The 14339-nt window shown below is 39.2% G+C and overlaps 1 protein-coding gene and 1 long non-coding RNA gene across 17 annotated transcripts in view; one reads left to right on the forward strand and one right to left on the reverse strand.

Annotated features, from left to right (window-relative positions):
- The window catches only part of PTPRT (protein tyrosine phosphatase receptor type T), a 1114373-nt gene that overhangs the window by 693475 nt on the left and 406559 nt on the right, over window positions 1-14339 (forward strand). The window lies entirely within an intron of this gene.
- LOC140709055 (uncharacterized) overlaps window positions 1-14339 on the reverse strand; it is a 76940-nt gene that overhangs the window by 44009 nt on the left and 18592 nt on the right. For both annotated transcript variants that reach the window (XR_012089386.1, XR_012089384.1), the window contains exon 2: window positions 6604-6801. This is a non-coding gene — a long non-coding RNA (uncharacterized lncRNA). The remainder of the gene's footprint in view (window positions 1-6603; window positions 6802-14339) is intronic.

Below are 14339 nucleotides of genomic sequence, written 5' to 3' on the forward strand. Positions count from 1 at the left end.
AACTGAATCTCTCCTACGTTGCTGGTGGAAATGTAAAATGAGACAGCCACACTGGAGGGTACTTTGCCTGTTCATTTTATAAGTAAAAATGAACTTACTATATGATCCAGCAATTATACGCTTGGGCATTTATTCCAGAGAAGCAAAAACTCATGTTCACACAGAAGCTTGTACATGAATGTCCATAGCAGATTTACTCATAATCACACCACACTGGAAACTACCTAAATGTCCTTAAATGAGTGAATAGTTAAACAAGCTGTAAAACACCCATACCGTGATATACTACTCAGGAATAAAAATGAGCAAACTATTGTATCTGTAACACCTTGGATGAGCCTCAAGGGAATTATGCTCAGTGAAAAATTATGCTGAGTCAAAATGTTACATAGTATATTATTTCATTTACATAACATTTGAGAAATGATAAAAAAAAAATTACAGATAGAGAACAGATCAGTGGCTGCCTAGGGTTTTAGATGGCAGGGAGGAGAGAAAGGGTGTGACTAAAAAAAGGTAGTATAAGTGTCTTAGTCTATTCCTGCTGGTATAACACACTATGTTAGAATAGGTGATTTAGAAATAATAGACGTTAATTTCTCATAGATCTGGAAGTTGGGAAGCCCAAGATCTGGCAAATTGGGTGTCTGATGAGGATTTACTCTGTGCTTCCAAGATGGCAGGCTGTTGCTTCATCATCCAAGGTGGACAAATGCTGTGTCCTTACATGGCAGAGGGGATGGGAGAAGAAAACTTGCCCGCTCAAGCCCTGTTCTAAGGCACTAATCCCATCTGTGAAGGTGGACCCCTAAAGGTTTCACCTCTTAACACAGTGTTACCCCTTGATCCACAGTTTCACTTTTCTTGATTTCAATTACAGTCTGAAGATATTACATAGAAAATTCCAGAAATAAACAACTCATAAGTTTTAAAAATATCAGTTTTCTAAGTAATGTGATGATATCTCATGCCATCCTGCTCCATCCTGCCAGAATGTGCATCATCCATTTGTCCAACATATCCACGCTATATATGCTACTCACTTGTTAGTCGCTTAGTAGCCCTCTTGGTTATTAGATAGAAAAAACGTGGCATACACAGGGTTTGGTAGTATCCATGGTTTCAGGTATCTACCAGGGGTCTTGGAAAGCATCACCAAAGATGAGGGGGTACTACTGTACTGTTGCATTGGAGATTAAGTTTCACTATGACTTTTGGTGGGGGTAAAAACATTCAAACCATAGCAGTTTGGAGCCTTGTGATGCTATAGCTCTGTGTCTTGATTGTAATGGTAGTAATGTGAAGCTGTACATGTGATCAATTGCGTAAAATTAAACACACACTTGCATACTCACAAATGAATGCATGTAAAACTGGTGAAGTCTGAATTAGCTCTGGATTGTGACAATGCCAGTTTCTTGCTTAGGATATTGTACTATGTTACATGACATATTAACGTTGGCAGAGGCTGGGCGAAAGATGCTTGAGATCTTCCTGTCCCAAGCACCCTTTGGACATTTCTTTACAACTTCTTGTGAATATATAATTATTTTAAATGCTAAAAATAGGAGCATGCATTCAACCCAAGAATATCAGAAAAAGCCCAAAGAAACAAGAAGAAAATTAATAAAATAAGAAGCACTATGAATTGAATGGAGAAGAGTTTAGAATATGAAAACTCTTAGTTGAAAAGAATACTAAAAACCAGAGCAAACTGAGAAAGAAAGATGTAAGAAATGCAATTTTTTTTAAAAAAAAATAAGAATATAGTGAGTCCAGTCATGGTGGCTCACACCTATAATCCCAGCATTTTGGGAGGCTGAGGTAGGTGAATCAGTTGAGTCCAGGAGTTTAAGACCAGCCTGAGCAACGTAGTGAGACCCCCATTTCTCTCTCTCTCTCTCTCTCTCTCTGTGTATGTTTGTGTATGTGTGTGTGTATATATACACACACACACACCTCTCTGTATATATACACACGTGTATATATACACACACACATACACATACACAAAATTAACGGGGGTGGTGATTCATGGTTAGAGTTCCAGCTACTTGAGAGGCTGAGGTGGGAGAATCACCTGGACCTTGGAGGTCAAGGCTGCAGTGAACTGTGATCATGCTATTGCACTCCTGCCTGGGTGGTAGCATAAGACTCTATCTCAAAAACAAACAAAAAGAATATAGTGAACTATGTGTTATTAAATTGGAAACTAGATTGAATACAATCTTAGAAAAAGATAAAATGACAAAATTTGCATGAGGAGAAAAAGAACTTTTAAATGAATCAGTAAAATTAAAGACATTGAAATGGTAGTCAAGCCCTTCTTCAAAACACATGATTGACAGGTGAGCTCTACCGAACTTTTAAAGAAGATTTAATTTTAAACTTATGAAAGTTGTTCTAGAAAATAAGACCAAAGGGTTACTTGAATTTACTGGAATCTTGATTCCAAAATCAGATTAGAATACAAGAAAAGAAAATACAGGCCCATTTCATGTGTGAATGTATAGAAAATACATTCTATGGTAAATACTAGCTAACAAAGCCAACACTGTTTTACAAAAATAATAATTATATTTATATGGGGCTTATCCCAGGAACAAGTTTTTTCCAATGTTAGTGCAATTCACTACTTTAAATATGCTAAAGAATAAAAATCATATGATTATTTCAATCCTTGAGACAAGCACTCGATACATGAATGTCCGTAGCAGATTTACTCATAATTACCCCAAACTGGAAACTACCTAAATGTCCTTAAATGAGTGAATAGGTGATAAGCATTTGATAAAGGTATTCACCAATTTATGATTATTTTTTAAACCCTTAGAAAATAAAGCGAAACTTTTGTTAGATTGCCAGTTTATAAGCCAAAATTCTACAGCAATTATTATACTTAACATAGAAAATGCAGGTGCATTCCTTTTTGGAGCAGGGAGAAGAGTGGAACCACCACTGCTATTTAACATAATGCTGGAGTTTCTGACCCAAACTTTAAGGAAAGAAAAAGAAATAAGATATATGAGGATTGCAAAGAAATAAAACTCATTGTTTGTAGATGGTATGATAATCTTCTTAGAAAAATCAATGGCAATCAAAAATTGTGGTAAGTAATAAGAGAGTTCATCAAGGTTGCCAGATATAAGATTAGTTTACAGAAATCAATAGCGTGTCTGTACACCAGCAATAATGAACTAGAAAATCTAATTTAAGACAATTGTAATACAAATGATCAAATATTTAGGATTTAAGTAGTCCAAGAATATATAAAATATCAATGGAGAAAACTTTAAAACTAATAAGAGACTTAAAGACCTGAATAGATGGAGAAAAAGTCCATGGCCATGGATGGGAAGATATTACACAAATGAAAATCCTCCCTAAATTTGTCTATAAATTTAATTCAACATCAATAAAAATTTCTGTTAAATTTTAAGGAACTTGATACACTTTCTCTAATAAGTGTATATAGAGGGGAAAAAAATCATAGTAGTCAACTTCAAGGAGGGATTAAAAAAACAGAAAATGTACCCTTCCATACATTAGTATATAAAATATACTATTAAAGCCATAACTATAAAAAGTGTAGTATTCATGCTGTAATAGGAAATGGATCAATAGAACAGAATGGAAAGCTCAAGAATCATTTCATGTATATCTGGAAACTTCATGTGCGATAGAGATGGGTCTATAGATCAGCTGGACAGAATAGTAAGCAAATGGTTTTGAGGAAAAGTTGTTTTTTTTTTTGTTTTTTTTTTTTTTTTTTTTACTGTGCAGAGGAAAATAAAACTGAATACCACCTTAATACCTACTACCAGGGTGGTGGACTCTGGAGACCTAAGATGTCAATGTGAAAGATAAAGCTATGAAGTTAGAAAAGAATATTGCAGAATGGCTTTGTAGACTAGGGTTGGGCAAAGATTTCTTCAGAAAAAGTTGTGTCTTTCATAGGAAGAGAGGGAAATCACAGCTGTGGCTCACCCACACAGCATTTAACAACAACAGATTTGATATGCACGTGTAGCAATGTGGCTGGACCTTAAAAGTATAATGCTGAGTGAAGAAAGTAAGAAACACAGTGAGACAACACAACACCATTTATCTAAATTTAAAAATGCATGCATAATAGGATGCATTTTCTAAGAACACAAAATAAATAGAATAGTTGCTCATGGTAGGGGAGTGGGGAATGGGATAAAAGAAATAAACAAGTCAGGACAGGTTAGGTATGCTCAAGGGACAAATGACCCCAAAATCTGATGGCTTAACCCACAACAGAAATCTCTCTCGCTAGTGTGTTGTGATCACATAGGTTAACAGGGGAAAGTGAAATAGGCCAATCTCACCTGGGCTTTAAAACAACCCTGAAAGTGACAGGTGATATCTTCTCATTTATCACTGGACAAGGAAAGTCCCATGGCTATACCTAACTTCAAAGGAAAGTACAACCTGACCATGTGCCTGGAACAAGAGGGACGTGGAATGTTTGAGAACAGATTTCATGTCTACCATTAGGGAGACATTTTTAAAAAGTAGCAAACCCTAAGTTTAAAAACTTGGTTGATTTTATTTATTTGTTTTTCATATTTCTTGCTCTTTTTTTTTTTGAGACAGAGTTTTGCTCTTGCTGCCCAAGCTGGAGAGCAGTGACACCATCTCAGCTCACTGCAGCCTCCACCTCCCAGGTTCAAGGAATTCTCCTGCCTCAGCCTCCAGAGTAGCTGGCATTACAGGCATGTGCCACCACATCCGGCTAATTTTGCATTTTTAGTCGAGATGAGACTTTTCTATGTTGGTAAGGCTGGTCTCAAACTCCCGACCTCAGGTGATCTGCCCACCTTGGCCTTCCAAAGTACTAGGATTATAAGATGAGCCACCACACCCGGCACTTGGTTGATTTTATTACACCAAAAGTAAAGGACTCTTTTCTATTAAAGATTATCATGAACAACAACAAAATGCTAGAATATGCAAAGAATTCTACAAATGAGTAGATGATTGCGCAAAGGATTTGAACAAGGAGTTTATAGAGATAAAAATCCAAAAGGCTGATAAATATAGGAAGAAATTCTCAAACTCCTTAGTACTGAAACAATATAAATTAAAATAGTAATGGGGAAAAATATGTAGTGCCCATCAGATAGTTGAAAAATTGGATAATACCAAAGAGTGGATGAATGTGGGTTCACAAGTACCTTTACATACAGCTAAAAGTTTTGGAGCTGCTGTTCTGACAGCAATCTGACAGTACTTTGTCAAATTAAATTTATACATAGCCTATATGTCAGTATTTCTGCCCCTAGGAATATAGACCACAAAGGAATTCACACAGATCTAGAAGGAGACACCTGAGAAGGTCTACTACTGCGTGATTTCTGGTAGTGATGAGTGAGAAGCAAACGGTGTCTGTCAGTGGAGAGCAGATGGATAAATTATGGAGAGAACACACCCCAGAACCCCATATAATGGTTGAAAATCATGAACTAAGGGCACACAGCAGCCTAGATGGATGTCAAAAGTGTAGTGCTGAGTGACAAAAAGGTAAACGAGCTAGAACACATTCCAATTTACATAATTAAAAATACGTGCATACTAAACAATTACATGTATTTTACAAGAACTCATTCAGGCAAAAGACTGTGTATAAAATATAATGGGTCTACGGAGGGAAGGCAGTGAAAGTGAAGAGTGTGGATAAACATACAGAAATAAGCAGAGCAATCTTTGAGGTTTGTGTTAGTTTCATCTTGCTGCTGGAACAATTCACCATAAGTGTGGTAGTTAAAACAACACTGATTTATTGCTCTGGAGGTCAGAAGTCTGAGATAGGTCTGCGGGGCTGTGTTCCTTCGGTCGGCTGTGGGGGAGAATCTGTTTCTTGCCTTTTCCAGCTTCTGGAGGCCACTTCTATGCCTTGCCTTGCTGTTCTTTCTCCATCCTTGAAGCTGTCAGCCTAACATCATTACTCCTCTCTGCCCTCTTGCCTCCCTCTTATAAGGACCCTTATGAGTACACATGGCCACCCAGATTATCCAGGATCATCTCCCCAGTTCAAGATCCTTAATCACATTCACCGTGTTCTTTTTGCCATGTAAGATAACAGATTCCCAGATTCTGAGTATTAGGATGTGAACCTCTTTGGGGGCTGATGTTTTTGCCTACTGTAGAGTTTTGATTTGGGACAGAGGATATCAGGAGGTGTGGAGAGATGTGGTCTGAGCCAGCATTTGTGAGGAAAGGACAGGAGTAACTCACCTGACCAGTTTGGCTGGGAATGTCATATTGGCTGGGAATGTCATATTAAGATTGACAAAGACTGCAAATGGCAGGGTGGCTTCTCCAGGTCTCTCTATTAGACTTCTGCCCTTCTCTCCAAGAGACACATTCCATAATAGTTAAAATGAACATAGAGCAGGAAACTGCCTATATCTTATGGCTTTAGCAGAATCTTCTGGCTCTCCACACACCTGACTCAAAGTCTTTCCTCCCTCAGGGGACCAAGCCTGTACTATGTGAAGGAGTATTGGCCAGTCATGTTAACCAAAACATACACATCTGTTGATCTGATAATTTATCTTTCAGTAAATATTCACTTACCTCTGCTACTCCCACCTTTTCTAACTGTGGGACGAGTGGCTCCATCGATGTTGGGCTTGCCTGTGTGACTTGCTCTGTCAATATGGTATTAGCAAGCTTGACATGAGGGAGGCCTTAAGAGCTCCTACATGGGTTGACGTGGCTCTGGTGCATTCATCATGGAAAGAACTTCCTCTGAGGGGCTATCGCTCCTTCAACCTGGTTTGTAAAATAAACATACATCAGGCAGACCTGGGCACACCTCATAGCCTGGAGCCATGCCCAGCTGGTCCACACCAGGAGATTATACAAGCAGATGTATGAGCTTAAGAATAAATGCCTGTTGCTGTAAACCAGTGGCTTTGGGGGTGATTTGCTATACAGCACTATGGTGACAATATCCCACTAACAATGCATGCATATAATGTTATTTAAACCCTACAAGAAATGTAGTAGGTATGTATAATTATAAAACTGGGGTTCAGGAAGGGTAAAAGTATTTTTTCAATGTCACACAGTTCATAAATAAGTTTTGATGGGCAAGAGAGAGAAAATATGAAAACATCAAGTATCTGAGCAAGACTATTTGCAGATGGAGGAAGATGGAAAGTGGAAAAGGCATCAAGACTGATGACACTTAAGGAGAGCTCATATTTTGCAGAGGTCATCCTTAGAAGGCTAAGTCAAAGCTGAAAGTCAAGGAGGAAGAGTAGTGATCGTTTCTGAGATTCTGATATGAAGAATTATCATTTGGTGGCTTATGTAATAGCCTGTGCTAGGATTGTGTCTCACAATGTCATGGCCAAGCATCAGCCCCTATTAGAGGGGTCAGTCAGGAAACAGAACATGTGCATTTTAACCCCTCATCTTTTCTGAGAGGTGCTTAACAAGGTCAGCAGGTACGTCACAAATGAGTGAGGCAGGCAGTCAGATAATGTGTCTTCTAGCTACTGTTCTACTGTGATCCCTGTTCTACTGGGTTCCCTTCTTATTTGCCACAAATTAACAGATAGACAGCTTTATTTTGTCAATTGCGTTTTTCATTGCCTAGGTAAGTCTCAAATGAGATTCAATAGAAAATAAGCCTTCCTCAACTGACAGTGGTTTTCATTTGAAAATGTTCCTTCAGTTTAATGACACTCTTGTACATTTCAAAGAGTAAAGCTTTGGACATCATAAAAAAGCTTGGTAGGCATTTCTGGGGCTGCTGACACAGCAGGGCTTTTCAAGGTCCAGCAGTCCTGAGTAGTGTCTGTAGATTAATGTGATTCCTTGGGAGATCAAGAATGGCCTGGGATGGGGGAGTTGTCAGCTATGAGCAGCCTCAGCTTTGAAAAGCCCTGGATCTGAATATGAAAAGCCAAATTCTCCAACTGGAAAAAAGGTAGTGCTCCTAGAAGAGAGGCCATCAGAGTCCAATTAGGAAATATTACTTTTGTTTGTTTTTACTAGTCTAGAAACAATTTGATTTACACATGGCTTCTTAGGCAGTGATGGCAAATTAGCTACGCTAAGATTTTTCTAATTTCAGTGCCCTGTTGTTCACAGCCAGGACAAGTAAAGTTTTCAGAATGTTTAATACCTCACCCGGGCCCAGTGCTAGGTGGCTTTTGACCATCAGAAATGTTTTGGGTTTTATTCTTTCTCCAGCTTTTCTTCTTTTCCCTTTTTTCTTTAAATGAATAAGGCAACTTGCCATGAATCAAGTGGGAACTGAAATGAAACCAACCCAGATGTTATGTGTTTGACTTCTCCTTTTCTTCCCCCCAAATCTTTTTTCCTTTCTCTGCAGACTGAAACCATGCAATTTCAAAATTGCTTCTCTTTTCCCAACCCAATTTTCCCTAGGGCAAAAGTAATTTTTAAACATTCCAAAGTCTCTATCTTCAGGCTGCATCTTTGGCCTGTGTCCATTTAATCCTTGCCAGCATTTGAGCACCTGAGCAGTTGACATGGCCGTAGACACACAGCTGACCACCCCGCTTCCTGGCTCAGCCACAGTCCAGGGGAATGCATCTGGATGGGGCAGAGAGAGAAGATCAAGGTCTGAGACAGAGCTGGGAAGCAGAATGTGGCAGCTAGGACATCAGATTTGTGGGTATGAGGTGCCCAGGCTGTGTGGAATGCTGGGAGACAAAGATGGGAACGTGGAATATTGAGGAAGTTTAGGCAGTGGGGTCCTGCATCAGTCAAGGTCTGTTTTGGAGATAAATCATGACACTTAGACAGAATTGCCTATATAGAATTGTTAACTATCCTGGTTTTCAAACTGTGCTGAGACAGTGTAAGACACCATTATTAACTCACAAGAGCACCAGTAGTACCAGTATCGTGGAAAACACGACGTCATCTGTCAGACACGCTACAAACGACTACTTGAAGGGGCCAACAGTTTCAACATGAGATTGGGCTACTTTCTTTCTGATGTCATATCTTGGCAAAACTGGGCTTCTGGCAATTGCCATGATGAAATGCAAGTTGTGTGCCAAAACCAACACGGAACAGGCAACGAAAGTGACAGTGTCTGTCTAATCTGAATCCTCAGTTTGAGAAATTGTGTAATGCTCAACAGATACATGCATCCTATTAGGAAGTAATTGTAGTTAAGAAAGACAAAAAAATAACTTTATTTTGATTTGTGTGTACTATTTTCTCAAACCACTTCTTATTTGTTAGGATGCAAATACTTATTAAGTTGTTTGGAACAACTAATACATGAAATTGTTGGGTATTTTTTATTTTTTATTTTTGGCTTAGGATCTGTGAAAAAAAAATTACCAAAACACCAAGGGCACTGTGAACCTCTGGTTAACTGTATATAAAGAATTGCCTAGAAAATGGAAAACATTAAAAGAGAACATGAAAACATTAGACTAAGGTGGCAACTGTGGGAAGCAGCTACTGCCAGGGTTGAAAAGAACAAAAAGAGGCTGGTGCTGGTGTCTCTGAGGTGATGCAATGAGGCTGGCTCTGTAAGTGTTGGGGAAACTGCAAGCTACGTCCAAACACTGTGACAGAATGAACAGGCTACGTACGTGGATACCTGATGCTGAAGTCTCCGCATCCTCCAGCCCCGCAGGCTCCCTCTATCGCCCGCTATGGGCAGATACTAGCATGCGGCCAGAGAGTAGAGCACATGTGTTTTGTGCCATCCTAGCCTTAGCACTGTAAAGCAAGATACAGAGGGATGTTTGGAGCCAAAGACAGTGGCTGAGTAACTGGCTGAAGGCCCTTGGGCTGCAGTTTTTGTGCTTGCTGTGGGCCCAAGGGCCATGACCCCGGTCAATAGGCTGCTTTGTGAATCTCGGTTATATCTGACTCTGGGTTCCCCCTCCGTACCCCAAACTGACTGGAGGACCTATGGGATAAGGCTGTTGGACTAGCCCTGATTGGACCCAATTTTACATTCATCTGAGTGGGATGGGTGGGACACATACCCAACTGGGTGAGAGAAGCTTTTGAGCGATGGCTTTCTTGGAAGAACTGATGTTTAAAGGAAGGGCTAAAGAATGAATGGAGGCTGGACACGATGGCTCATACCTGTAATCTCAGTACTTTGGGAGGCCAAGGCGGGTGGATCACTTGAGTTCAGGAGTTCAAGACCAGCCTGGCCAATGTGGTGAAACCCCGTCTCTACTAAAAATACAAAAATTAGCCGAGCGTGGTGGTGTGCCTGTAATCCCAGATATTTGGGAGGCAGAGGCAGGCGAATTGCTTGAACCTGGGAAGTGGAGGTTGCAGTGAGCCAAGATCACACCACTGCCCTCCAGCCTGGGTGACAGAGCGAGACTGTCTCAAAAACGAAAAAGAACGAGTGGAAATTGGGTGAGAAGTGAGAATAGGGAGGGAAGAGTGACACCTTTCAGTCCAAATGTCACCTCTTCAGTCATCTTCCCTGACTACCATACGTAGCTTGCCATTTTTATGCAATTGATCCCTTATGTTTCCTTCAAAACACTTTTTATTTGCATTATCATCATATTATAGCATCTGTATTTCCTTCAAAAACTTGCAATTTGGTTAGCTCTTGTGTTTGGCTGCCATGATGGTTGTTTTAGTCTGTTTTCCTCCACAGATTTAGCTCAAAGGAGGCAGGAATTATGTCTATTTTTGTTAACACTATGTCCCCCAAAACTAGCTCGCCACCCTATAGATGCTCAAAAAAATATTTCGAACTAAGCCATGGGAAACAAAAGTTAAAACTTTAGGGTAAACGAAGAAGAAAGATCAGGAAAGATCAAGGAGCTGATGCCACAGCCTCAAATCAAAGAAGTAAAATTGTAGACATAAGCCTTTCGCAACCTTTTAGTCTCTCTTCCCGGCTTGATTTTTCTCCACAGCACTTACTATTTTCTGATGTGTTACATACTTTTCTGATTTATCTAATATATTATTTAATCTCCTACCCCTACTAGAATATACACACCATAAGGGCAGAGAGGGTTTTCGCCTGTTTGGTTAACTCCTACATCCAGTAGAGTTCTTAGCACACAGTAGAAACTCAAAATACAAAGCAAATGACTCTGTCCAGTGCTTTACTTTTGGCAAAGAACACTCTTATCATACTGTTAAAACTGCCCTAGTTGTTATCCTCATTTTCTTCTTAGGGATGGTAGGAGGACCAATGTGTAACACCCACACTGGCCTAGCACATCACTGTATAGGGTGTGCATGTGTGGGGATTCCTGCTCTTGTGGACTGTCCACTCAAGCATGGCAATCTCCATGGCCATTAGCCTCCTTGTTCTTGTCTCTCAGACTTTAAATGTGCTGCCTCCTTTATCTGGGTCTTAACCTTCCCACTCCCTTTCCCCCCTCTCTCGTCCCCTCCTATACACACCCTTCCCCTTTACCTGGTTAAATCCTATCCATTCTTTGCCCAATACCCCTTTTTCAGGAAAGAATTCTTGGCCTCTAGACTAAATGTTACATTGTTGGTAATTTATCTCAAATATTTAAGCTTACACAGTGGGGTGTGATGAGTAAATTGTATTGGTCAAACTATATATATACACACATACATATATATACACATATATATACATATATATACACATACACACATATATGTGTGTATATATATAGTTTTTTCTTTTAGAGACACGATCTTGCTCTGTCTCCTAGGCTGAGGCAGGAGGACCACTTGAGGCCAGGATTTCGAGACCAGCTTGAGCAACTAGTAAGAGGCTTGTCTCTAAAAAAAACAATTAAATTAAAGTAACCAGATAGCGTGAGTGCACGTGTATTTTCCCAACTATGCTGATGCCATATCTTGATCAACAACCTCCATTTTGCTAATTAGCAAACTAAATATTAAAAATTGCTGTGATTGAAATCAAGAACTTGTGGACTAGCATAATAAATGTTACAAGTAAATTCTAATTGGTGAAATGAAAAGTATTTAAACTATGCGGGTTGACCAAAATGGTTTTAAAATACTCTCCAGAAGTACATAATAAAGAATAATCCTGCAAGACTTCTAGTCTTCGACCTTAGGAATGGTGTCAAAACCTTGATTCCTAAACAGTACTGTGTTAGCTATGAGATTAGGAGGATTACTGGCTGCCTAAGTGACAATCATAGTCATTTATTTTACCTCCATAACAAGAGTAAGCATGCTATAGCCTAAGGTTCTAGCTTTTTGTAAATAAACATTTATTGAAACTCAGCCGCACCTATTTTGTGTACATGTTGTCTGTGGCTACCTTTGCACTATAATAGCAAAGATGGAAAGATGCAACAGAGACTGTATAATCTGCAAAGGTGCAAAACCTTAAATATTCACTGTCTGGCCGTTTTTAAAAAAAAAAAAAAAAAAAAAAAAAGTTCTTTAACTTCGGCCTTAGAGTATTGTTGTGCTTGCCTCGAATGAACCTTTCATGAAAAATAGTAACTAATTCATCTATTGCTGGGACTTCATGAACTTTATGAAATAGATTGTTTGAGCTGTTTTGTGCCCATTTGCTAATAAATGCTTGTATAATGTGTCCATCTGTGTAGTAGAATTTGGCCTGAGGCTTGCTTTTATTATCATCTGATAATACAGTTGTTGGGGAATCGTTAACCCTCACTCACCTTAAATTTCTTTGATGGCTTTGGTTTCTATGAAAAAGAATGTCAGGGTTGTACATGAATCATCATCAAATTGGCTTAGATGAGTTTCAGCGCTATACTGTGTCTATTGTCCAGAAGCCCAATACTTTCCCTGCAAAAGACTCATCAAGCTTCATTATATCATCCTTCAAGGTTATTGCATCCCCTAGCATGAGTTTCTAAAGGCAAGAAAGTGTCCCATTCAACTACAACCCTAATGCCTGGCCCATCTCAGAGGTTCAGGATATATATGTAGAATGGAAGGAGTAGATATAGCAATAACTGCAAGGGCATTAATGGAAGCTTTCTAACACTAAACTATAATTGGTTAAAAGGATGAGTCCAGTAGTCAACTAGACTCACAACCAGGTCAGAGATCCACAGAAACCTCCACAACCCCTGTTTGTCTCAGTGGCTGTTCTGTCTCACCTCCCACTCTGGGTTTGAGGGAATGCAACTGTGTCTAGTACCATCCAAGACTCTGGAATATATTGTCTTCTTAATTCACCTCATAGCCCTAAGAGTCAAGGAGTATCATCTATGTTTCCTGCATGAGCAAAATAAGGCACAGACACAGGTAGGGTAAATGATGTGCTTAGGTTTAGGTGATCACAGAACCAATGTTATTTTCCCCATGTCATGATGCCTCCATGCTCAGTGAGTAGTTTTCAATTAAGAAATGAAACAATGAACATGTGAATGGATTACCTTCTCTGTGGCATTGCTATAGGAGGGTAGCAACCAAGTTGCCTTCTTGCAAGGTGACATGCTCCAGCTTCAGGTGATTCTAGTCATCAACACAGGTAGGATCTAGTGCTTCTATATTGTGGATTTACCAGCATCTCCAAATGAAGCTCCTGGATTCCTATCCTTGCTTACATTTATAAGATATCTATGGTAATACAGGCTGAATATCCCTTATCTGAAATGATTGGAACCAGAAATGTTTCAGATTTTGGAAGATTTGCATTATACTTACCAGTTGAACATCTCTAATATTGAAAATCTGAAATTTGAAGTATTCCCATGAGCATTTCCTTTGAGCATCATGCTGGCACTCAAAAAGTTTCAGATTTGGGAATATTTCAGATTTCAGATTTTTGGATTGGGAATAGTGAACCAGTATTCAACAAATTCTTGTCCACCAAACATCTACAATAAATTAGAAGAGGTGGTGGAAAATAAGCAAGAGAGTGGGTTTGGATGATGCTGGAAACAAGATGGATTTTATTTTTGTTCCCCTTACCTTTTTATTCCCTTCGCATATCATTTCCATGCAGAAAGTGCAAATTAATGGTCACATTGAACTATCTGTCAACGTATTTCTGCTCTTGCAGTATCAAATTATGTTGGCAATAATGTTTCCAGCTGCCTAGGACTCCATTGCAATTTAATTGGAAAAGAACTCAAATTGCATCTCCAAATGAGTAAAAAATTAATTTTACATACAAGCTATACACCTCCACATTTTCAGCCCCATGCCCCAAATTATCTCAATTTAGGTTCGACTTTGAACAGTACATATGCTCCAGCCAACTCCACATGCAAAGATGAATACATAGCAAATTCATGAATTGAAAATCTGTTTTGCTGCTTGTTTTTTAATAAGATGTTCTGCCTTGATTAAAGTCATTAGAAGATTCTACAGCTATTGCCTTTGACAGC

The sequence above is a fragment of the Chlorocebus sabaeus genome, chromosome 2 (assembly GCF_047675955.1).
Source record: "Chlorocebus sabaeus isolate Y175 chromosome 2, mChlSab1.0.hap1, whole genome shotgun sequence".
NCBI classification, from domain to species: Eukaryota; Metazoa; Chordata; class Mammalia; order Primates; family Cercopithecidae; genus Chlorocebus; species Chlorocebus sabaeus.